Source organism: Sipha flava, unplaced genomic scaffold, assembly GCF_003268045.1.
Source record: "Sipha flava isolate LNK unplaced genomic scaffold, YSA_version1 87_pilon_pilon, whole genome shotgun sequence".
Lineage (NCBI taxonomy): Eukaryota > Metazoa > Arthropoda > Insecta > Hemiptera > Aphididae > Sipha > Sipha flava.
Window position 1 is genome coordinate 788,277 of NW_020273629.1, and position 25,286 is coordinate 813,562.

General features: G+C 27.6%; 1 protein-coding gene across 2 annotated transcripts in view; it reads right to left on the reverse strand.

Annotated features, from left to right (window-relative positions):
• The window catches only part of LOC112693451 (alkaline phosphatase-like), a 326,574-nt gene that overhangs the window by 205,158 nt on the left and 96,130 nt on the right, over window positions 1-25,286 (reverse strand). The window lies entirely within an intron of this gene.

Here is a 25,286-nt window from a genome sequence, read left to right on the forward strand (position 1 = left end):
CATATAACCGAATGAATCTTATAGACGAAATGGAAAAAATACAAACAAAAATCTAAATATAAATACTAACTTTATTTTGTTTTTATTACATGTTTGATATTATATAATACGTATTATAAAATAATTATATCATTATTGTTTATTAAAAACATTTATGATTTTAGTTTGTATTTTATTATTTTTAACTATTTTGGAAATTACTGCTCGTACTCGTATAGTATATTAAGCTGAAGAATTCGGAAATGAGCAGCTCTCCTCAATAGCACTAAGGCCTCTAGACTGTATTTGATTATGGTTCAATTAAGATGTTAGTAAATAATTATCAACACAGAAATTTATTTTTACGATTTTTCTCGCGGAATTTCAGTCTTATAACCAATTTTTACTCAATATATTTGGATACGTCCGGACCGTTCCAGGCTGTTTTGAGTCTAATAAGCGGCTGAACCTTATATCCGTGAGTCTTATGAACGGTGTCTACTGTTTTATAATCAAACTATTTGGCAAAATATACATGATTTATTACTGTCGATTATGATAAATAAAATAAACAAGAAGATATTTTATAATAATTATTTCATAAATTAATTTAACCTAAATTAGAAGTTGAAGTATATTGACATTCATCGGTAGTTTATTGTCATTCACAAAATACGTTTAGTGAATATTGATAGTTAATTAATAAAGAACAACAATTAATAGTTATTTTATATGCAAATGAATTAGGGGTTTATACCAGATTGTCTTGATTTTTTTTTTTTCAAAACGTGTACAGAATATAAATTTGAACAAAAAATTCAATATTTATGTTGATAATATAATAAATTATAATATTTTATTTTTTTTCACTTTTTGATCAATTGTTTTACAATTTTTTTTCCAATTTTAGTATTTAGTTCATTATATGCAGGTTACGTTAAGAAGGTTTTTAAATAATTTTCATTTTTTAGTGTTCTATAGAATAAATTCTTTATGTATCATCTGTTATTGCATATCAAATAATATTCAGCATACTTAATGTATTATGTAAATTATATTTTTCGAGAGACATTGAAGTTTTTGTTAAAAATACCTAAAAATGTCATCCCAAATGTAACCTAAACGTGAAACGCAAATTACCAGTTGAATTTATTGCAGCTTTATAATCTACTTATCTTATGATAATTTCTAAGTTCGTTTTTTTAAAAAGTTTATTTTTCAAATTGCTTTTCATATATATTTTATAAATCTTCATATCACTCTAGTAGTTCTAACTACTAATTTTGTTTTATTTTTATTCTTTAATTATCAATTTTAAAATGGGAAAATTTTTAATTTTTGTGTGTTGTTTAATTGTTGTATACATTATATACCAAGTTGAATAATTTAAATAATTTATATAATTTTTATATTATTTACTCTATCACTATTACAGTAAACAAACAGATTTTAGTGAATATCAATTATTTATTAAATTGTTTATTTATTTATAATTTAAAACCCATTCATATCCTATAACATGTGTAATACAATCTAAATACTATAATATTTTGACAAATAAAAATAATAACACAACATCAGTATAAAATAGCTAGTATTTCATTTTCTGTAAACATAAATTATTAATTAATATGTGATTTAAACGATTATGTTACGAGGTAATATGCTAAATAATATGCTAAAACAATACTGTTTATTGCCATTAATCATGACAATAAATTACCTAACTATTACCATTGAGTATAGACATTCGACAGAGAGGATTATCTCAATGGAAAAACGACCGCATTCGTTCCTCATTTGGAAGCCAAAATAAATTATACATTTTAAATCATTATTTTACTAGTACACCACATCATAATTTATGTTTACAATTTAGATGTAAAATTGTTATAGACTGATAACGTTTTATGTTTATTGATCATTCTGTAGATTCACAATAAATGAGAATGTAGAAATTGGATAAGAAGATCGTTTCCTTGTCAACTTCATCCGCAAATCTATTATTGCCTATATTTTTAGTTTAAGCTACGTTTTTAATGGGAATAAAATGTTTTCAGTTATTATATCATTATTAAATGATATGTAAAAGCGAACACGTATCAATCTATAACTGTATGCACAGTTCTACAGAAGCGAAATCATGCTCAAAATGGTAAATTTATATTAGGATGATTTAATTTGTATAAATTAAAAATATATACTTTGAGATTATATGTCAATGCTAATATAGGTGGAATGTTTCAAAACATTCCATTTTTGATCTTCTATCGTGAATGTAATAATATGTAAATTATAAAGTATACTAATAATTTCAATTTAACAAATATATCTCAATCTATAACTTAGACTTTATAAATTCATTGCACCACGTGTTAGGTAACTGCATAAATGTTGACGAATTATTATTTATTTTATTGATAAATATTCTATAATTTCTTTAGTTAATGGTGACAATTTTCGTGTTTAAATGGTTTTTCCAGTCCGGTTCAAATATAATAAGTTCAAAACGATAACATGAAATATATTTACCGCACTTAACAAAAATCTAAGATAATTGACAAGTGCGCAACATTTTATTTTTGTTAGGTACGTATTCTTCTTGCAACCTCGATAAATTTACAGCATTGCAAATGCGCTTTAAACTATACATTTTATTCGATACCAAACATATTTCACATTTTCATTGACCTCCTCCCCTCATATTTCATCTATACCGGTTACAGTTCCAACCACGCCCCTGCCATGAAGATGTACGATGGACCGTGGACTTAAAAATATATAGACTAACGTCATCGTGATAGTACATGCTTGCAGTTCTTGATCTCGGGGTAATTTATTTACTGAACTAAGAAGTAGTGAAACTCAAACGAATTTATAGTAAGGCTATACCGTTAGTATAAGTGTTCAATTAGACAAATACACGTTTTGTTGACTAAAGCGTAAACATTTTGTCGGTCCGAACAGCTATTAGAATTCCGAACAAGTTACTCGACCACGGGTTTTTCGAACTTACCCGTTGGCGTCCGGCTGTTTGAGATAAGCCCTTGTGGACGGACGAGATGTATGATTAAAGGTTTTCATATTTTTTATCGATATGAGAATAAGTTTGTGTAGGATCCGTTCAAATCACGTCGATGCACTATATTATATATATGTATAGAATTGTATCCTAGCGTTATAAATGCCAAACTTTTTGTTATATTTTAAAAAACTTTTAATTCAAATCATTCGGTACACAAATGTTTTTTTCGTTCATTTTTGGTTACAGTTATGACGACTGGAATTGTGATCGAGAGAAATATATATACCTATATGCCATGTTCGGAATCGGTATTTCGATCATTTATTATTGTTGAATACGCAACGGAAGGTGTTGATATTGAACCAACAGACATTGTGATGGCTGTTCTTTATTTTTATTACATTGTTTTAGATAGCTCAATATATATTATAACTGCTAACATTTTACAAGTTCTATACGCTTATTGTAACTTTAACAATGGATTTAAAAGTTTATAAGTGCTAACAGTTTGATTTAAGCCCAGTGCACACGTCCGTTTTTTGCCGCTGCGGCAACCGCAAATACGGCGTAATTATTATGTAATCAAATTGTGCAGTGTACCTGTCTTGCGGCGTCGCTGCGTCGCTGCGTCGCCGTTGCGTTCAGTGTCTGCCGCAGATAACAACGTCGCCGCGCACGCAAATCTGGTTCAGTAGTACTTTATTGTATATCGACTCATGCACACGTGCGATTTTTCCACGCGATATGTCTAAAATCGACAATGTTGACATTGAGCTGTTCATCGGCAAGGTTAAAAGATATAAAGAGATAAGTACCTAACGGTATAGAGAGTCTCATACACGTGTCTTGAGAGATTATCTTTGGTGTTACTTTTGTAGCTAGTTCGTCAAACGAATGAACACTCATTCAAAAATAAGTAAAAAAACTTTTTTGGATTTTCTCTTATATCACTAAATAAGGTATAAAATTCATCTCTTAATAATCTTGCACCTGTAAATGGGTACACCCAGTAACATCTATTATACCTTCATAGTTGGTGACTAAATGGCAATTAAAGTGATATCCACGACGAATACCGTCTTAGGTATCTGGGTGACGTGCGGTTACAGCAACAAAAACGCAATGGTGTGTATTTAACAACTGCGGTGTCGCAGTGGCACCGCAGCAGCAAAAAACGATTGAAGCTTCGATGCACTATATGTTTTATAATTCAATGATGTTGTGGTTAACAATTGAATTAACTGAAATTTTAATTAAGCTTATTGATTTTAAAATTATAATAATTATCCATGCAAGATAGGATTTTTTAAATAAAACTATAAGAATATGAATATAAAATATGTCTATAATATAAATGTTTGTAATATTAATATTATGACAATTTCTATGTTTTAACTTAATATTCTCTTGGATTACTATTTTCTTCAATGGGTACCAGAATTCTCTTTCCACTTACATTTTCTTTCATAAACCAAGCTACAAACTTACGTTTCGTAATACTTTCCTTACATTTCTGGTCTTATAGCTTTCGTTTTTTTTTTATATTCCTGATCGAACCTAACATTAGCTCCATTCCAATTAAGTCTTACATAACACAATTCCATGCCACTCTATTTTGCACTCGAGTATCCATCATTAATTATTTTTTTAAATGTTCAATCAGTTTTTTTTTTTTCAAATCATTCCATACCTTATAAGCTATTTTTTATTTTGGTTACCCGTGCATCATATATTCTGAAAACCTCTAAAACGATTTCTTCAATTCTTAGTCAAATTATGAATTTCCCAACGTCATCGATATTCTTTAACTTTGCTTCTCGAACTACACTTTATGATTCCTTTAAAATTATAATCGTTTACCAAGTAATGATATCTAACATATACTTTATGTTTAGTTTTTGATGTTACGATTTTACGAATATATATATATATATATATATATATATACACGTTATATGTATATAACTTATAAATATACCTTATAAACAATATGATGAATTTTTTCGAATAAAAATTATCACCAAGAATAATAGAAAAAAAATTTACTCTAAAAATAATTGCTAATTTTTTTGAGGAAAACCATGTTATGTTAACATATATTATTAACTTTGGTCGCGTGTAAAAAAAATATTCACCGTAAAAAATAACCATAATGTTCCTTAATTCATTTTATAAGCTTTTCAAATAATAGTGTTTATATCGAACTACACACATAAATTAATATACGTATAAATAAAAAACTACATACTTTTAGTGTAATGAAAATATAAGATTCAAATACATTTTTCATACGTGTTATGTTATAGTGCTATCTATTCTGACTGAAAGAAAATGCAAATAAATATATAAATGCGTGTATACGAGTACGATAAAATTACAGATATAACTATGTGTAGTACACATTATCTAGTATGTATTTAGCTTTAAATTTGGTAATAATATTGATAAAATACTTTACTCGGAAGAATATTGAATGATTGATTTTGGTAAATTTTGTCTAATGAATAGGGTAAGTTTTTTTTACAAATCTATCTAATATTTTTTATGTATTTATTTAAAAAAAAATTATCTTGTTAGAAATTGTTAAACATGTTGAAATCCGAATTATAACTGGTGAAAGTTTTAAGCTATAAAATATAACTATATGAACTTAACATATTTAAAAATTTATTTCATTTACGAAAAAAATAATCTTTGCGGATTTAAATTAATTACAAACCAACAAATATATTAAAATTATAGGGGTCATTAATTAAATAAATAGGATTATCGTTTAATACTATGTTAAAACCAAGTATTTATGAGGTTTCAAGAATTATTTGTACTACTTTTATTGTATTTTTCTTACTTAGCAAATAGAAAATATTTAAATTACTTTATATGAATACACTGTACTTACTTAAAGTTGTATAAATTATATTATAATTTATATTAATATTTATTCATGAATTCATCAAAGACATTAATTATTATCTTAAATTATTTTATTTTAATTAACGTATTTTAGTAATCCAATTTCACGTATATAATTAAAAATAGTTTAACCCAGTTATAATTTAGACTGTAATGCTATTGTATTTACTAATGGATTGTTCTATGTTAAATTCTAAAATCAAATTACCCTATTCTTTAAATTAAACTAAAATTTATAGATAAAAATGCTAATATTCAAATCTAATATTCAATTACAACGGGTTGAATTTTCTAAAAATTTACAGACATAAAAATTATCCGTTCATAAAATTCAAAAAAATTAGATTCATTACACATTTTAAGACTCATTTTTAAATATTTATTTAAATTGAACGCATTTTATGCTTCGCATAAGGAAAAATTACAAAAGTTTCATGAAGATTCGTATGTTTATATATTTTTAGCTTTTAAAAATATATTTAACTGTTCAACGGTGATATTTAAATTATTTGAGGTATTTTTTTGAACTTGAACAAAATATATTTGATATATTTTTACGTCAGCAATTTATTTGTCATGTCAGTTTTTTTTTTTTATATCTTTAAGGGTTCGAGGGTTAACTACACATTTATTTTATTTTAATACATCTAACTTTTGTTCTAATTTAGTTCATTCGCTTACAATCTATAGTTCCCGCATTATTTAGATATTATGTAAAAAAAAAGGTTCATAATTTCGATTAAAAATTTTATTTTTGTATATTTATAGTATATAAATACATACTTACATATTTTTTTTAATACATAAGTTGGTGATTTTGAGCTATACCAAGATTTTAAGAATGCAATTTCGTTGTATTAATAATATAATTGTCATTTGGTTATAAATTGTTAACCATTTTATAATATTTATTAAATAAATGATGAACATTTAAACAGTATCTGCATTAAGTTTTAATGCATGTTTATGAAATATAAAAGTTTGTATGGGTTTAAAAATATAAAGAATACTAAGAACTTTATTTTCTTTATTTACTCGAATAGTTTGATTAATATGCCAATGCATAATTTGTTTATATCTTAATCCAAATTTATAATATATAATATTTATAATAATAATGTTAGTAGTTTGGTTATACCACCAAAAGTCATTAAATAATTTATTCATATATTCAACAAAAAAAATTAATGGTTAAAATATGTGGGTGCCATTTAAGAAAAAAATATTGTACTATGCATATGATTGTCTAATTATGTTTTAAAATATTCAAAGATCATAAAAATGTATTAAAAATTAATTTCATAAAAAAGTGTATTTTTATGAAATAAAAACCAAATAAAAAAACAGAATTTAAATTGCAGTGCCTTACGTAATGGTATTGAATGTTCTCAATCATTATTTACAGTGTGCTTTATACACTGTATATGCACATAAATGCAAAATGTTATTTTAGAGATGTTAACTAAAATCAATATTCTAGCTTGATAATTATGAATGAAAAAAATAGTATCCATAATGAAGTAAAAATAATACTAACCCTAATATTATTTACAAAAACTTTTAATCACAAATCTGATCAACGTTAATTTAGTTTTTATCATTATTAATAGTACTGGCGTATGCAAAATACAAATAAACAGTAAGAAACTAATAATTGCATGAACTGAATATGACATGAAAAATTTATCAGGTGTGAGTAGGGTTGCCATCTGTCCCAATATATCGGGACCGTTACCGTTATTGAGCTCTCTGTTCCGACGTCCCGAAAAATAACTAAAATGTCCAGATTGAAACTGTGCATTGCAAACGAAAATAAAAAATTATGTTTTTAAACTTGTATGCCATTAAAATCCAATTAAATCGATCTTATCGATCGTTAAATATTATAGTTTTCGTTGGACACTTGTTCTCAATAGTTTAATTATATTTAGAATCGTATCGATCACTGCGATTATCGAATTCATTATAATTCACAAACACGGGACATGGCATAAGCCAATAACCGTCAGTCAGTCGCTTTATTTACTCGAAGGTATACCGTAAGATTTTTTGTTTTAAAAGTGCATAATTGTAACCATCCACACGTTTATTTACAAAAATGTCTGCGTCGAGAAAGAGAAAATGTCATTTTTCGAACGACTTATGAAAGAGTCGAGTTTTATAAAAAAAGGGTGTACGAACGAAGAAGCACTTTATTTTTAACAGTTACTCATGGAGGTAAAGCTGACATATAACCAAGGGTGTCATTTCAACTTTTGAAAGGGGTGGGGTTGATTAAATTAGCCGACTTCATAATATTTAAAAAATTATGGTTACCTACCTATATATTTAAATATTTATGGATGATAGACTATCAATAAAATATTTTTTCGAAACAAAACATGTAAGGATTAGTAATGAACAAAGATGGTAAACAAAGAACATGAAACGTTTCAATTTACCCAATTAAATAATAACATTAACAGGTTAAGCGCCAAGACAAAAAATTCAGTTTTGAATGCCACGTAAGGTTTATTGACCCTTCGATGTGACTTGTAAATAGCCCCATGTAGGGTTTTGAAGCTCGTCATGCAGTAATTGTTTTTGGCACTACATAGGGTTTCCGAAACCTTCATTTTACATGTTTTCTTAAGAAATTCAAATGGAGCGTGTCCGTAGGACAAGTTTGTAAAATGGTTCATTGAAATTCCATGGCGTTTTAATTATATAGCCAAGTTATAATATAGTTTATATGAAGAAAATAGTGTATGAGTTATTTTCATACGATTAGTGCTGAGTTAAAGGGGCCAAATGGGGGAAGAAGGGGGTAGCTGCCCCGGGGCGGCAATTTTTTGACGGCGTCAATAAAAGTTTTGAAATTCTCTAATGTATATACTAGTTTTTAGGAAAAAATATTAATTTATTATTGAAAAATATTAATAACAATTATATAATATTATATTGTATTATATTACACCACTGAGTTATTTCGACAGTGGGCGTTCAGCATATTAAGGGTAAAACTATATTATTATTATTTGAAATAATAGCTCGGACCAATGCATTTTTATTTTCGTTACACTGACATAAAATTGTGTTTATTGCATTACTTATATATCTCTATGTGTGTATTATAATTTATAGCCATAAAATTATTGAATTTGATATTAATAGTTTCAAATAATTTATTTACACACTACTAAGCAATTGTTTTTATTATATCTTTCTTTCACACACTCTCTCTCCCTCTTTCTCTCTCTCACGTCTCGTGGTCATAGTTGTCGTCGTTGTCGAGTTCGATTCACGAATCACGATTGGCTAGAAAACAAAAAAATAGATTAGGTATATGTAGTAAGTACCAATTATTTACATTAATTATTTATCAACCCTTATTGTTTTTGAAACTTAATGTACTGAAATTTCATAGTGTTAAATCTTACTGTATTTAAATTTTAACAAATAACTTTCTTGACAAACAAATTTTAGCTTATAATAAACTTTAAAATTAAAAATAAAACAAATAAAATTAATTTAATGACAAATGGGTCTTATTAATTTGTTCTACCTAAAAAATATGAAATATACATAAAAATTAAACATATATAAGAAAAACACAATTTTTTATAAAATACTGAAATATTTCATGAAACATTTCATGAAATGTTCAAATTATATTACGTCTTAATTAAAAATCAATTAAAATCCTTTGTATTAAATGTTAACGACCATCGGAATGTAAATGTTTGTATATGAAAAAGCATTAATAATAAACTTAAAAGTCTTACCTCTAATAAAAATCATAATAGGTACTCAAAATAACTTAGGTATATCAATAACGATGACACAAGATCAATTTATTTATTTTCGTGAAAGTTTGTTATTATAGTGACGGTATATAATTGTTATTTTAAGAGATAACGGAAATGTTTGACAAGATCGGAAGGATCTTTCAAGACTATTATTTCAATATATATAATTTTCTTACTATTTTTATGTATTATTATAAGCGTTGAAAATGTTTGTAGAGCATTCAATTTTCCATGAAATTTTTGAAAAATTCCAAAACCTGCTCCTTTACTTATAAGATCGTCCGCTATTGAATTACTTTCATCCCAAAAGATAATTTCAACAGCCATTCAAAATTCTCCTTACACTTGTAAATGCTATACAATAAAAAAATCGAAATGATAAAGACAAAGGTAAACGGTAATCGAAATTAAAACATGACTCTCTAGGTATTATGGTTTATAGATAATAAAGGTTGCCTCATTTAGAAATTATCAAATTACAGGAGTGGGAAAACCACGTCGTGACGTCAGCCGAAGTACAAATTTTTGTTTATAGGCTTTCAGCTGCAATGTGCTTGTTATGATTTCTGATTTTCATAAGCGAAACTAGACACTTTTATCAGGTCAGGTTTATTAGGTTATTTGAGGCCAAATGAAAAATATAAAATGTATTATTACGTAAAATTAACTATTATTTCCTATAATATAATTATAAAAATAAAGGTCAAATGTCTAAATTAAACAATAACTAATAAAACAAATTATTCGAATACATAGAATAGACTTATTATGTTAAATTATAATCCTTATTTGTACCAATTATACCAATATACTATATTATATTATAGTATTATATGAAACATACAAATGTATACGTTTACATGTATAAATATATTATTTATAATGCCTAAATAATTGTTGAAATATATAATATATACATATTTTTAGTTAGTATTAGGTCAGGCCATGGCCTGACTGGCCTGACCCGTAGTTTCACCTATGCTGATTATTGTAGTAATATCTAACGTTTTGTTTAATCTGCAATTATTATTGAAATAATTTAATAATTTAAGATATGGCTACTAAATTGTCAAAACTCAAAGATGGGTCATGTCGTGCAGTAGCAACATGCATTAATTATGCTAGCAAGGTGAAGCGAGATGGAAATACTAATATATAATTTTACAGGTAATAATAATAATAATAATAATAATAAAATAATTTTATATAAATTAAGACAATAGTAATGAATTGTAGTAATAAAATAGAAATGGTTCAAGATACAGTTCAGTACTTGGCAATTTGGGTAAGGCATTTAAACTCAAATTTCTGGAGCTTGGTTCTACAATAGAACTAAATTCAAAAAAAAAATCTCTCACGAATATAATTATGAGATTCCGCCATGGATAAATCACTTATCTGATGGTGGATTAATTATTCCTAGTGATGAATTCAAAAATAATATTATTAGAATAGAAAGACTTTTTATATAATAACCAAATATAATATTTTTGAAGGACAAAAAGTTGTAAAAAAGTGACCAAAAAAAATTTTCAATAGAATGGAAATGCCTGAAAAATATTATCCTGTTGTGCAAAAGTATGTTAAGCAAAGAGTTCTCATACGAATGAAGCATTTAAACTACCACAGTATCTTAATTAATAAAAAAAGAAAGCTAAATTGAATCTACAACGACTATAAAAATTTAAAACATAATTTAATAACCATTATTTATTGATATTTTTGTATATATTATTTTATATTATTTTATGTCTGTAACAATAATTTAATTAAGAAACCATAGTTCCATAATTTTTATTCCATTCTTTTAAATGCATCTAAAATAATATAAAAAAAAAAATAGCTAAAATAATTAATGGTAACCAAGGGCGTATTTGAGCGAGGGGGGGGGGTGAAGGGAGCATTCGAGCATATGTAGTTTTATTGTTATTTTTAGATTGATTATGTTTTATCATTACTTTTTTTGTTAATATTTCTTATATATTGGTCCATTTATTATAATTTCATTAATTATCCTTGTTAAGTGTTCTTTTTTATAGCAAACGACACGAGTACATTTCACAATCGAACTAGTGATGGTTTGACTATGAGTTGCGCAAACAAGCATTTATACGAAAAATGACAATCAGTACAGTCGTTGTAGTGAACTATTAACTTCACTATACATGGTTAAAATGGCAAATGCTATTTCACTAAATCTATTTTCTGAAAAATCAAAAGAAAGATATATAATGGCTTATGAAAAACTTTTAAAATTGAGAAAAATAAATAAAACCAAATCGTTGTCGGAAAATGTGTTTCTTACAAATTTTAATAAATTTTTTACAGAAATTAAACCGTCAACTCTATGGTCTATTTATTTAATGCTTAAAAGCATAACAAATATGAAACATAATACTAACGTTGGTACTTATTTAAAATTACAAGTTTTTTTAAAGAGAAAATCGAGTGGATTAAAAGTAAAAAATTCCAAAGTTTTGACTTCAACCGATATAAAAAATTCATTGACAAAGCTCCCGATAATTAATATTTAGTAAAAAGGTAGGTGTGATGAAATTATTTTGTATATATTGGCTATTCATTCTCCGTTCATTTATTACGATATATATTATATTCATTAGTGTAATATATATTACACAATTAAATTTCTCTACTCAAAAATAAATGGTTCACGATAATTTACTATTAAAGTGGAGTTATATGATATTTTTTAAGAAATAAATGGATTTATGACCCACAAATTTATCGTCAGATAGATTTTTTTTTAAGTTATAAAAACGGTTAATGCATCAAGCAAGTTACTGGAAAAAAACAAAATTGGAAATATGCCTAAAGAAATTGCAATATATTTGAATTTACTTTATTCCTGAAATGATATAGGTCTTTTTTCTGTCGAACTTCAACAACATTACTTACTGATATTGCTGGTGATGTGAAAACTAGTGATGGGAATAATCGAATGATTTTAATAATCGAAATAATAGTAATGGACATATTTACCAATAGCAAATCAATTAAATTATTTGAAAAATTGCGTGTTTTAATCATTTCCCATTGAGGACTAAATTAAGAAGTCGACTGTCCATCAGTATTGTATTGTAATTGTTAAAAATAATAAAATTTTTAAATTTAACTGAAACTACAGGTACCTATTTGGTAAGGGGCCCAAATCTTATAATTTTTGAGAAGCTCTACTAGGATTTTCTCGGTATCCTGGTGGGCCAGTACGCATCTGTATGAGCTCAATTTTTATGATATCGATATCACAAAAACTGTTTTATAAAGATCACATATATAGAAGTATATAATATATCAAAAATAAATTTTATAAGGTTCGCATAATAGCAATTGTCATAAACTGGGGAGGAGCCAGTGTTTCCCAACTTTTAATAAACCATGAACGTGTATTTAAAAGAGAATATTATCTGATTTCTGAGTACAAAGTAGTAAATAGAAATTTACTATTTACCTTTTTTAATATTTGATCATCGGACAACGAATTGCCGACTTTTAAAAATTTCTTAGAGTAGGGCATTACCATAGTTTTCCCCTCCCCCCCAATGACGCCCCTGCGTATAGCATCACATTTCTACAACTAATCACAAAAAAACATTTCACTGTTTTATCGACATCATTGCCCATATCTAAATGTATAATTAAACAAGATACCCAAGAAGAATTGCTTATTACGGCAGCAAAACTAACAATAGCTTATAAAGTTGTAAAACATCATCAATCATTCACTTGAATTGTATTATGTTGTTAATATATAAAGAGATATTTTATCTAAAATAAAAGATTATGATTTTCATTATAAAATTGAGTATTTTTATGCACTCCATCTTAAAATTCTTAGGATGTCCCGATGAGACCCTAGCCAAATATGGTAACTCTACGTGTGAAAGACTACTATTGTAAGTAAAAAAAAAAAAAATGTTTGGAATTCTATTTACAAAACGGGCGTGCAATACTAGCGCAGCATTAATGAATATTAGTTACTTCACAAAATAAGTGTACCCGCGTCCTCGACAAGAGTACAAAGACTGGCAGTGAAATTAATTAAATCAGGTGTATTACGTTTTGAAAATTAGAGCTCGGGGGTCTTACAGCTGCTGTCCTATAGAAATGAAACAGTGCGTGCATCCACCAAAACTAGCAGCTGTTAGGATTGAATGGGACGAGGCGTTACAACGTGTGTTTTATTGAGTGACAACGTTTCCTCACAGTTTGTCAGACTCAAACAACATTAAACTGTACGCGTCGACTCACTCGCGCTACACCGCCTCCCTTATCGACGGTACAGGAGTAATGTGATTTTTCAAAACTGTAGGAACATAACGTTGAATAGCCGCTGATTAAATTATACGGTTATACGTGCCTGTACATGTATTATAGTCGTATCGAAAAACATATAAAATCGGAGTGGGGTTTGTTGGTAAAATCGAATCAAATGGTTCTAAGAAAAAAAATTAAATTAAAAACTAACGAACAATTTACAACAATTTTCAGCGTGTTGGCGCACAATCATTTAATAAAAAAAATAAAAACAAACGATACATTTTATACAACGAAGTATAATCAAAAGGAATTTTAAATTAATAATTGGAATAATATTTTAAAAACAAATTTATTGACATTTATATTTCATATAATATATATTATTTACTATGGATTAAGCATGTATAATGAATTAAAATGAAATTATTTTAAGTTACGTGTTAATATTGGTATCAATACTATATATTCCATTATTGCAACATTTTAGTTAAAAAAACATTAAATGATAAATTATTTTTCTAAATATTTGATTAAATTTAACTCAAAAGTATGTCAGTTCTCTAGCAGTTTCAATTTTGTTTTGAATTTTTAATTACTTAATGCAGTGTTTTCCAACCTTTTTGTAATAGTGACCTACAAATTTATTGCTTGTTGATAACGTGACCCAATCCTCCCCCAAAACTAAAAAAAAAATTAAAATATACCATAATATAGTATTATAAATAATTATAAATAGTACTGCCTGATGCAACTGGTCAACAGTCGCAACCCATAAAAAATATATCACGATCCAAATTTTAGGAAACACTGACTTAATATCACATTTTTTTTTTTATCGTATCTCATCATATAAAAGTAATGATATCAATTGATTGAATAACTTATCATTGAATCGTTATTGAAACTGTTGAGATCCTGTATTATTTTATTTGAGAATGTGATTACAATATAATATCAAGTGAAACAATATAATACGAATATGCAAGGCCGTATCTTGAAATTTTTTTCGGAAGAGGTCCAAATCATGTACAGTAAAATCTCTGAATACTGAACACTCTTGGTCGCCATAATTTTGTCAATTATTTAGATGTATCCACTAATCAGAGGAGGGAGAAGTAAATTCTTGAAAAAAAACTCGGAGAAATTAATAATTAAGCATGTACAACATTTATTATTTATATTTATACATATAATATTTATAATAATGATATTTGTATACATTATAAATGATATGTTATTTTTTTCCTATATTTTGTTTGCTTATATGAAAGTAGTGAAAATGTCCATTATTCGGAAATGTCCGCTATTTAAAGGTGTCCGTTAAGGGAGGTTTCACTGTATATTATAAATTTATTAAATTTACATTTTGATTTTTGATATTTGGTTAAAAATAAGACAGAAAAAGATTTAATCTTCTTTTATTAAAATTAATATCATATTTTCATATGATATTATGATATAAAATTAAAAACAGTCAATAATTAATTGGTGCTTAAGTCATTTTTACTGAAAATATTTATGTTGGTATAAAAAATAAATAATTATTTTAAACATCTGTAAAATATTGAAGAAATTTCGGGGGGGTCCATACACCCTGGACTCCCTCTCCACAGATACGGCCTTGCGAGTATGCAACCTTTTTGCTAATCCCGGTCTATAAGTATATTTATTTAGAGGTTTATCGGCAATTCCTTAAGTTTTTTTTAATTATTTTGTGATAATATTTTAAATTTTTATTTATTTTTTTATTAGATATTAGTAGAAACTATTCATAATAATAGTATCCATTATAATAAGTATGAATTTTAAAAATAATATATAGATATAGAAATTTTAATTATCATTTACCTATTATAGCAAAATATATTAAAACTTACTTCATTATTTTTTGGATATTAGTTTATTAGTTTTTTAAAAAACCTAATACAATAGTAATTTTATTTTAAATTATATCAATCTATGTTTATTATATTTTAATTTCTGTATTAAGTAACTTGACATGCTTAACAATAAATTTAATTAAATTACACCGCATAAAATGGTTATAGCCAATATAATAGTAAACACGAAATTTCAACTACAAAAAAGAAGCTTATCACTTAAATATTACATGAACATTGGAATTAAAAAAATAATACATTTTGAATGATTTACAACTAATGGATAATTATTGATGTTAAGAAAATCAATTTATACTTGTAACAAAACTTTAAAATAATTATTATTTATAAGTATCAGGGCACTTGTATAGTCGAATAAAAAATAAATAAATAAATAAATACAATACAAAAATTAACATTATTGTGTACTGTACTATATTAATAGTAAACAATGCAATAAAAAAAAACTACATCAAACAATATACACAATGAAATAATGTAAAGTTGATTTATGTTTTAATATTCCAGATTATAATAATAATAGTATAATATGATATTCATTTCATCGCGTTCAAAACGTATTCACCTCGCGCAAACATTATTTTCTGAACTGAGAATCAAAATCCTGAATAGACGGATACATATTATGTTACTCGTACAGTGTTTGTTGGAAAAAATTACAATGCGAAAAAAAGCACTTTAACGATGTAATCTAATTGGATAAGTTAAGAATGTTCTACAAAGTTTTTGAATGTTTTTGTGTTAAGTATAAGCAATATGTAATGTATAGATACTTATGGTCTTTGTACGGAAACCGTATTGATAGAAAATTAATTAAAAAAAAAAAAAAAAAAATTACTCAACTCCATTCGTAAATGTAATGGTTGCGAATTATCCATAAATATTAAGACTGCATTTGGTCAGATGAATCAAACTTCTGAAGAATAAAAGAATAAAGCATTATTTAATTGATATTATATTATGTAGAATAACCAAGCATTCATTAACATCGATTGAGCTTTGATGATTATATCATTATAATAATGTATAACAAATTATTATTCACCCATGTGATGAGCACAGAAACAATTTCCAATATAACCTCAAAATACAAAAATGTATAAAAATATATATACATAGACTGTTTTTATACATAGTAAACAAACGATCTACATCCACTGAAGTCATCAGTGCATATTTTATGCAAGAAGTTTAATTTAAATCAAACTCATAATAATTGATTTCGTTCGAAGAAACGCCATTCAGTATATTATTAATGTCTAACAGGTTAATTGTCTAATTGTTTCCAACCGTTGTTTTTCAAATGAACATGATATACTCGTAGTTTAATCAAAAATGCAGATGCGATATTTACATTAACTTCATTTATCTCCTTTTCTGCATCTAAGAGAATAAATAAATAAATACACTTTGTCACCAATCTGACTGTCTGTAGATCGATAATCTATACGTTTAACAATCAAGCCGATAGCGAAAACAATAATAATCCAATAAAACCGTTTAGTCCGTATTCCTTAATTTTCGTGATAACTGTAGTCTGCGCAGCAAGTTATTCGCACTCCGGGAGAAATTGTACTTCTTAAATAATGTCACTTCCACCTTTTCTATTATACCAATTCCCTTTTCTCAGGTCTCAACTACAATTCCCAGGAATCCTCACCGAAGGCTAAAATGATAAAGGTCCTGGGACTTCCTCCATTCGTAACTCTTATAATTTTATTTTTTTTTTCTATAATTTAACGTACAAATAATATGATAACATACGCCGAAGCGTTATAAATGGATAATGTCTTCAACTCATACCATTAACACCTTTTATGTACACCCCATCATCTTCTTATAGTAACTATGTATAAAAGATTTTTTAAAATAAAAACCCCAAAAAAGTCCGTATTCCGGGATTTTACATTTCTTATTAATTAAATTAATTTTTTTAATACTATAACATAATAAACATATAAAATTAAAAACAGCAAAAATAAATTGGTTTATTTGGAATTAGAATCAGGCAAAACAAATGTATGCATAAAAATTAGATTTGTATCTTAAATATAAAAATAGAAGCATTTGCTTTAAAATCCGAGTTTTAATTATTACGGATATGATGGAAATGTAAAATTTTAATTTTTTATACACAAAATATGAGATATTTTATATTATACTCGTAATTTTCATAGGTTTTAATATAATATTCGTTTGCTATAAATATGATTCGTCCAGTACACATAATCGATATTAGTTACTAAAACAAAAATAAAAAAATTAATCAGCAACCATTGTTATGGTAATAATAATAATAATAATATTAATAATTGGAAAATGCAATTATAGAAAATGGAAATGTGTTTCTCCACTCGGTACGTTTTTAATTTAGACGTAATTCTTTTGAGCTATTTTCTCGTAGTTTCCCATTTTCATCAACCGAAGTTAATTATTGCGACGCAATGTACGCAGTACATATTATAATACAACGATATGTTCTACTATTCCTATATGAGTATATTTTAGGCATTGGCTTAGGAGGTGCATATATTTTTAACAGCATATATTCATAGCAATAGTTCTTATTTTAATTTTTTAATGATAATTATTTTTGCCATTTATTATAACACCCAGGTATTTAAGACTATATACTTTTTTAAATTTATAATTCTCAACTTCATTGATTTTCTCGTTTTTACATTACTATATGTTTAGTCTAGTTCGTTTATTTATATTCCGATGTCTTCACTATTTATTATGAGTTCCTTAGTGTACATTTTTATTTCTAGACTATCTTAATCTTAATCTGATCTATATTATCCGAATATACTAGTTTTTCGCATTGCCTTTTGTTATCTTCCAAATTTAACCTATTATACATGTTTTTACTTTTCTTAACTACCGTTCCTAATGTTATATTGAAGAGCACTGAGGATAAAGCATCCCTCTATCCGAGTCCGGTCTGAATTTCAAATTCATCTAATATATGCTGATTGAACCTAACTTTAGATCACGTTTCTCCACACATAGTTTGATAATTTTCATGGCTTTGGCTGGTATCCCAAAGGTTTTAAATATATTCCGTAGCCCTTCTTTATTGACTGAATCATATACAAGTCCTTGTTAAATTCATATCGCTTAATATTAATCGCAAATTCATATCGCAAATAGTTGTTTAACAGTGCAAATGTCATCTGTTTAATTATTTATTTGTATATCAAACTTACTTTTTATCCAACCAACGTTTGTCTATAAATGCATTTTTCATTCACTGACTTGAGGATTAGTTGCCAAATTTTCCTACTGGGGCATTGAATTGGTAGAAAGTGCTCACAAGCTGCCTCCGGCTAGGATCACAGTTATATAATTTACCAGCGGATAAAATAAAATCGGAGTAGTAATATAATATTGGAAATGGCAGTTGGTCGATAAAATACCATCGTTTGGTGGACACGTCGTTGTTTTATTATTGGTCTTCGGGACGACAATGACAACAGCAGTAACACGCACACACACATACACCCACATAGAGTATTATTATTATTATTATTATTATTTTTATCGTTTTTATTAAACATGTCCTTCGTCGTCCTTTTTGCCGTTAGAGAGTCGCCCGGGGGATTGGAGCGTGAGGTTCACACCACCGCGCGTATATCCCTACGTTGCACGTAAAAGTAGGCGGCAAATGTCGTACGTGACCGCTGCGATCGTCATACCGATCATGAATTCCGTCACCAAAGTCGTGTGGGTGTGTGTTTGTACTCGGAAACCATTGGAAAAAAACTGGGCAACATCACTCAGGTAGGTTACCTAAGTATCGGATGAATAATAGTAAACTGGGCAATCGGTAGTTGGACCATGAGTTTTTGCGTGTGTTTGAGAAATTCTTGCAAAAACGTCCATTGTTATTAATGGTATAAATCAATTTTCGAAAACACGTACATATATCGAGAAAAAAAGTTTGAAGATGTACGCTTAATACTTGAGTAATTATTTTAAATCTTTACTCAACTACAAAATAAGTTAAAAATATAATATTTAGATGTATCAATGTATGAATTTTGATGGCACCGAAAGACATGATTAATCAAAGAACACGTATAATATACAGAAAAGTAATTCATTGTCGTATACAATGCGTAAAATATTCCAATGTACATATTATTTTGTCTAAAATTTGCTTTTAATAAAATAAATTTTCATTGCATATAATCCGTGGTCTATTTAAGCCAATTTGCATTATATTAGTGTAGACGATTATTATAAAATTAAATGGTATACGGTGTAACATTTAAAAAAATGATTTCGTAAAAATAATTTGACTCGGGAAAAAATACGCAACATGTATTCTCCGGGAAATTAACAATGGATAACATGTTGGTATTTATGGAGTGGTTAATAATAAATTACAACGACAATGGATAATAATTAATTCAGGAACATATCGTGTATTATTTGTTGATAACGGTACGTATACCTTCCACGGAGTATAGTCTATTCGAGTGTACTGACAAACTTACCTACTTGAGAGGACACTCAAGAACGGATCGTGCGCCGATCTTGGTCCTCCGTTTGGCACAACATTAAGTTACGATTATTTAGTGTATTATCGCACCGCGAGTTGCAAGCCACGGGTCCATACCCACTGCCCAGAGTATACTGCATTCGCGGTACACACGTAATAGTACGTATTTCATTATTCTGAACACGCGAACGGACACGAGACCCTTCCACACCAGCGGCTATGGTCTTTCTTTCATCCCTATGGCCAATGATAGGTGGGCTGAAGTACCATCGCGAAAACTTTTAACTCACTCGTGCACGTATGCGCACGATGATCGGCCGCAACAGACGACGGGATGAGAAATTAATATTTGAACGCCACTGCTTTTAATCTACATCATCTGCCGCTGACCTTTCGTACGTATTATACGGCCCGAACGGAAATATCACTACAATCGCAGTTATTTCAATTTCAACTATATTATAACGGTTATAATGATAATATTTTATGAGTGGTTTTGAGGAAATAAATAAAATAAAACAGTAAAATATTATAGATATCTAAATATCGATTCAGCAGACGCCGCTATAATAATACGTACAGAAATTAAGTACACCATTATCGGATATCACTGTGGGGAAGGATCAGGGAAGGGTTATTCGACTACCTTTTCCATGAGAACGTCCTTTTGCCACCATGACTACTTTATGATAATATTGTACAATAAAACGAGTGAATATGTGTATCATATTGTACCCGGGCGCGCAATTCAAATATGGAAATTTAATAATACGTTCTATGCACCGCAGACCGGTAGCAACGAGAAGAAGACACGTGCACAAAAATGTCAATAATGCTCTATTTATACAATATAAGCTAGCATACGATCTACCGGCAATGGCTTTCCGGGGCCAACTCGATTTCGACCAGATTTTGAGAATTTTGAGAATTAGTGTGTTCGGGATCGAGATCAATGGAGACATTTTATTTAACATACTTCTCCCAGAAGTAAAAATAACTATAAATTGCCATAATTTTTTTAATTGAAAACAGGACCTACATTATATATCATTAAATATTTAAAAGTTACAAATATCATGTTTTAAAATTGATGTCCGTCAGATGTTGTCAATTTATGCATATAGAACAAGCATAGTTCCCTGATCTGAAAGATCATCGTTACGTAGACATGTCAAAAATGACATATTCTCGATGAAACATAATTGAGAAAACTAGTAAAAAACGCGGATTGTTCTAATAATACATTTATTGGCTTAAACGAATTTCGGAACCCCACATGCATAAACATCTACTTACGGGAGTGACTACAATTTTAGTTGGAAAAGTTTTCCTTACTGAACGCAACCCGACGCGTTAATATTCAGTGTCTTTCAACTAGTTCAATATTTATTTTATTCGATAAAAACGATGAGTGACCGATGAAGGTTCTTGATCTTAGTATCATGTAGAATAATGATCGATTGTCTGTGACTCTAGATGTCATTTGAAATGGAACACAATGGCAGTATAACTATTTAATTATTTAATTATTTAATGTATTTATTTATATAACTTTTGTATGGGGAGGGGATCAGTTGAAAAAAAATTAGATCAAAAGTTTTAAAAAATATTCATGGAAGTGGTTCAAATATATATATTAATTATATGAAATTTAACTTTAATATTTTAATAATTGATTCGTAACAATAAACATTTTTTTTTTTTTTTTTTGGGGGGGGGGGAGAAATAATCGCAATGACAAGCTTGCAATTCATATTTTTCTTCTTATATTTCAAACCTTACTATTGTTGCCGTAGTCAGTCGGTTGTAAACTATTTTCATTGTGATTTCGACCATCGGAAACTCCAAATCGAATAAAACAATCGCAATATTTAAATAAAATATATCGGAGTATATTTCAACGAACAAAATGGTTATTCTGAGTACAATAAACGTCTCATATTAACGACGTATTCTTTCCTACGGTAAAATGTTAATGGTCGGAGTTGTGGATAAAAAATGAAATAGAAATACAGTAAAATGTTTGCTAAATAAACGATATGGATATAATAATAGTAATATCTAGGTAGGTACTCAAATATACGATAATGTAACGAGTTTTTTCAAAAATTGAAAAATATCACTTAAATCTGATTTGTTATAAAACAGCTCAAGGTCAGTAGCTATTGCGATTTTGAAAATCGCATTACTTTGATAAGTCGTGAATACTGCTACCTTGTAATTTATTATAAATCGACTTCCCCGAACGATAATAGCGTATAATTGCCAAATTTTAGGTTCATAATAAAGATAAAAACATGTGTATTTGAACAACCTTTTTTACGTTTGCATAAATCCATTTTCTGTATTTATTAAGAAATGAATAAAAAAATGAATACGAATCGATTTAACAATTAATGAAAACATTTCAATACTACAAAGTTTTGGCAATTCACCAAAAATGGGATAGCGAGGAGCAGTTATAAAGCTACAAATTTCCCAACCATTATTGTGTGAATTATTAAAAAAACGAATTAAAATGGAAAGTTCAGCAATATTTAATAAAAATCCAAACAGAAAGAGAATACGCATTGGGAAAGAAGAACAGGTTGAATCAGCATTATATTTTTATTTTTTTGTAACGTATGTGTTATTATTTTTTTCAACTTTCGTTTAATGTTATCAAATGGCTTATGTTATCAGTTTTATCATGCACCAATGTGATTTCATTAAGCATCGACCACTATACACGTGAATGGTTTGTTTACATTGTGAAATGAAATTGAATTACTTATTTCTTCGTAAAGAATTTCTACTTCCATAAAGTGTAATGATTGATACATACTCACATTTTTTTTTTTTTTTTTGTTGTTGTACTACATTATTTAGAACAAAATATGTCTTAGCGTACAAGTTTAATTTTTTTGTTTAAAATATTATAAAAATCTCATAAAGTATTATACAATCAACATCAAAGGAAATGGATAATGGGAAAAATGTAGAAAAAGTTTGTTGTGAATAAACTTTCGACGAATATTATATAAAAGATTTTCCGAAGAAAAACTTAATGCCATATGTGGATATGTAAATACTTACAGGTTCTACTATTGTTTTTTAAACTTTTATAATATCTGATGCAATATGTAAATATATGATATTTTACCATTGATATTCGAAAATATTCTCTGACAGTTAAATGGGCTAGTGAAAATGTAACGCGTGTTGACTTAGCATATTATAGGTATATTTAAAACATGATTTTAAATTGATTATAAACTATTTCGTCGTCATACTTCCACTCGTAACTTATACAAATATCACTAATAATAATTGTGAACTTCTTACAATTTTGTTCCAAATCCGATGTTATTGAAAACAGTTATATTATCGCAGTGCAATTAACGAATGGTAAATAGAAAATGCATTGCCGAATACCTACATATTTCATTGATTATAATTTAATTGAACAATTCCATCATCGTATAAAATCCCACGATTTCGACTAAATTCCACTGAACTCACCGAATTCCAATTTGCTATTCGACGACGTTCCCGTGAATAAAATTGCATTTGTGCGCAGTGTTAAGAAATCGTCGAATTTTACCAAACGTACGCATAATACAGTAGGTATATGCACAGCTGCAAAGTGTATTGAAATAGTGCGAAATATGAAATATTACCATGCGATTGTAAACAGTCGAAACGAATTATTCTCGAGGACGAGGTGAAGTCGTAATTTAATAATAAATATTACCCAAGGGATGAACGATGCTGACACAACGCATGTATTATTATAGTCATACGACGAAACGTTATCCTCCTCGAGTACTATTAGTGTCTATTCAAAGTCCATAGCTGTAACGAAGCTCCGACTAAAAACACGTGCGAAACGAATGCTATACAAGTCTATCAGCACATAGATTTATACTATTCCGGTGTTTTTCAACCTCTGTATTACGGTGAAACGCTATTAATATTTATTAAATGATTTGCAATACACTATGAAAAATTGAACGCATTGACATAGAATTAAAAAAAAAAGATCTTTATACAAGATCCGTATCACCAGCATGGCCATTTTTGAATAATAGTACCAAATCTTGACAGTATTTTGTACAAGCAAAACAAAATTGTGTACATCTCCTTAAACCCGAGAAAACCCGATTTTTCTATGGTCATCACATTTTATACTGTACCTACTACCTATAATAGCCACAATGTTGTATAGTTATACCGTATTACTAAAAAAATGTGACATAAGTTAATAATAAATTAATAATAGGTATCAATAAACCGAGTCTTACTTTCCACAGCACTATACCTCTCTATAATATATGGTGGACTAAATGTAAATGAAAATAATTAAAAATAGAAAAACCCCCATTTATAGTTTGTGCATGTATCATGTATTATTTGACTATGATTTTTATATATTTTATTTGAATATGTTTATTCTTGCAATTATTTTAATTAATTAATTAATTAAATAAATAAAATAATGTTATTTTTAAATACTTTTAATTTTAAATAAAAAAAAAAATATCAACTCAACGTTAACTAACATCTTCTCTAGAACCACATCTAGTTTCTCCAAAACTTATAATAAAAACTGTATTATGTCTATCACAACCCAAAAAAAACATTAAAGATGGCTACCAATTAAAGTATGCATTGTAGTTGATTAATAAACATTTAATTAAAAACATATAAGTATTACATTGTATTAAATAATATGTACATAATATGTACATTATGTATATGTATGTATATGTATATATATATATATATATATATATATGTGTATATCATATGTATATTATACATTACAATGTTACAATATCCACCAACAATACGATAAAGGTAGGTGCCTATAGTTACAAATAATAAATTTCAGAACAGAAATAATGCATAATATA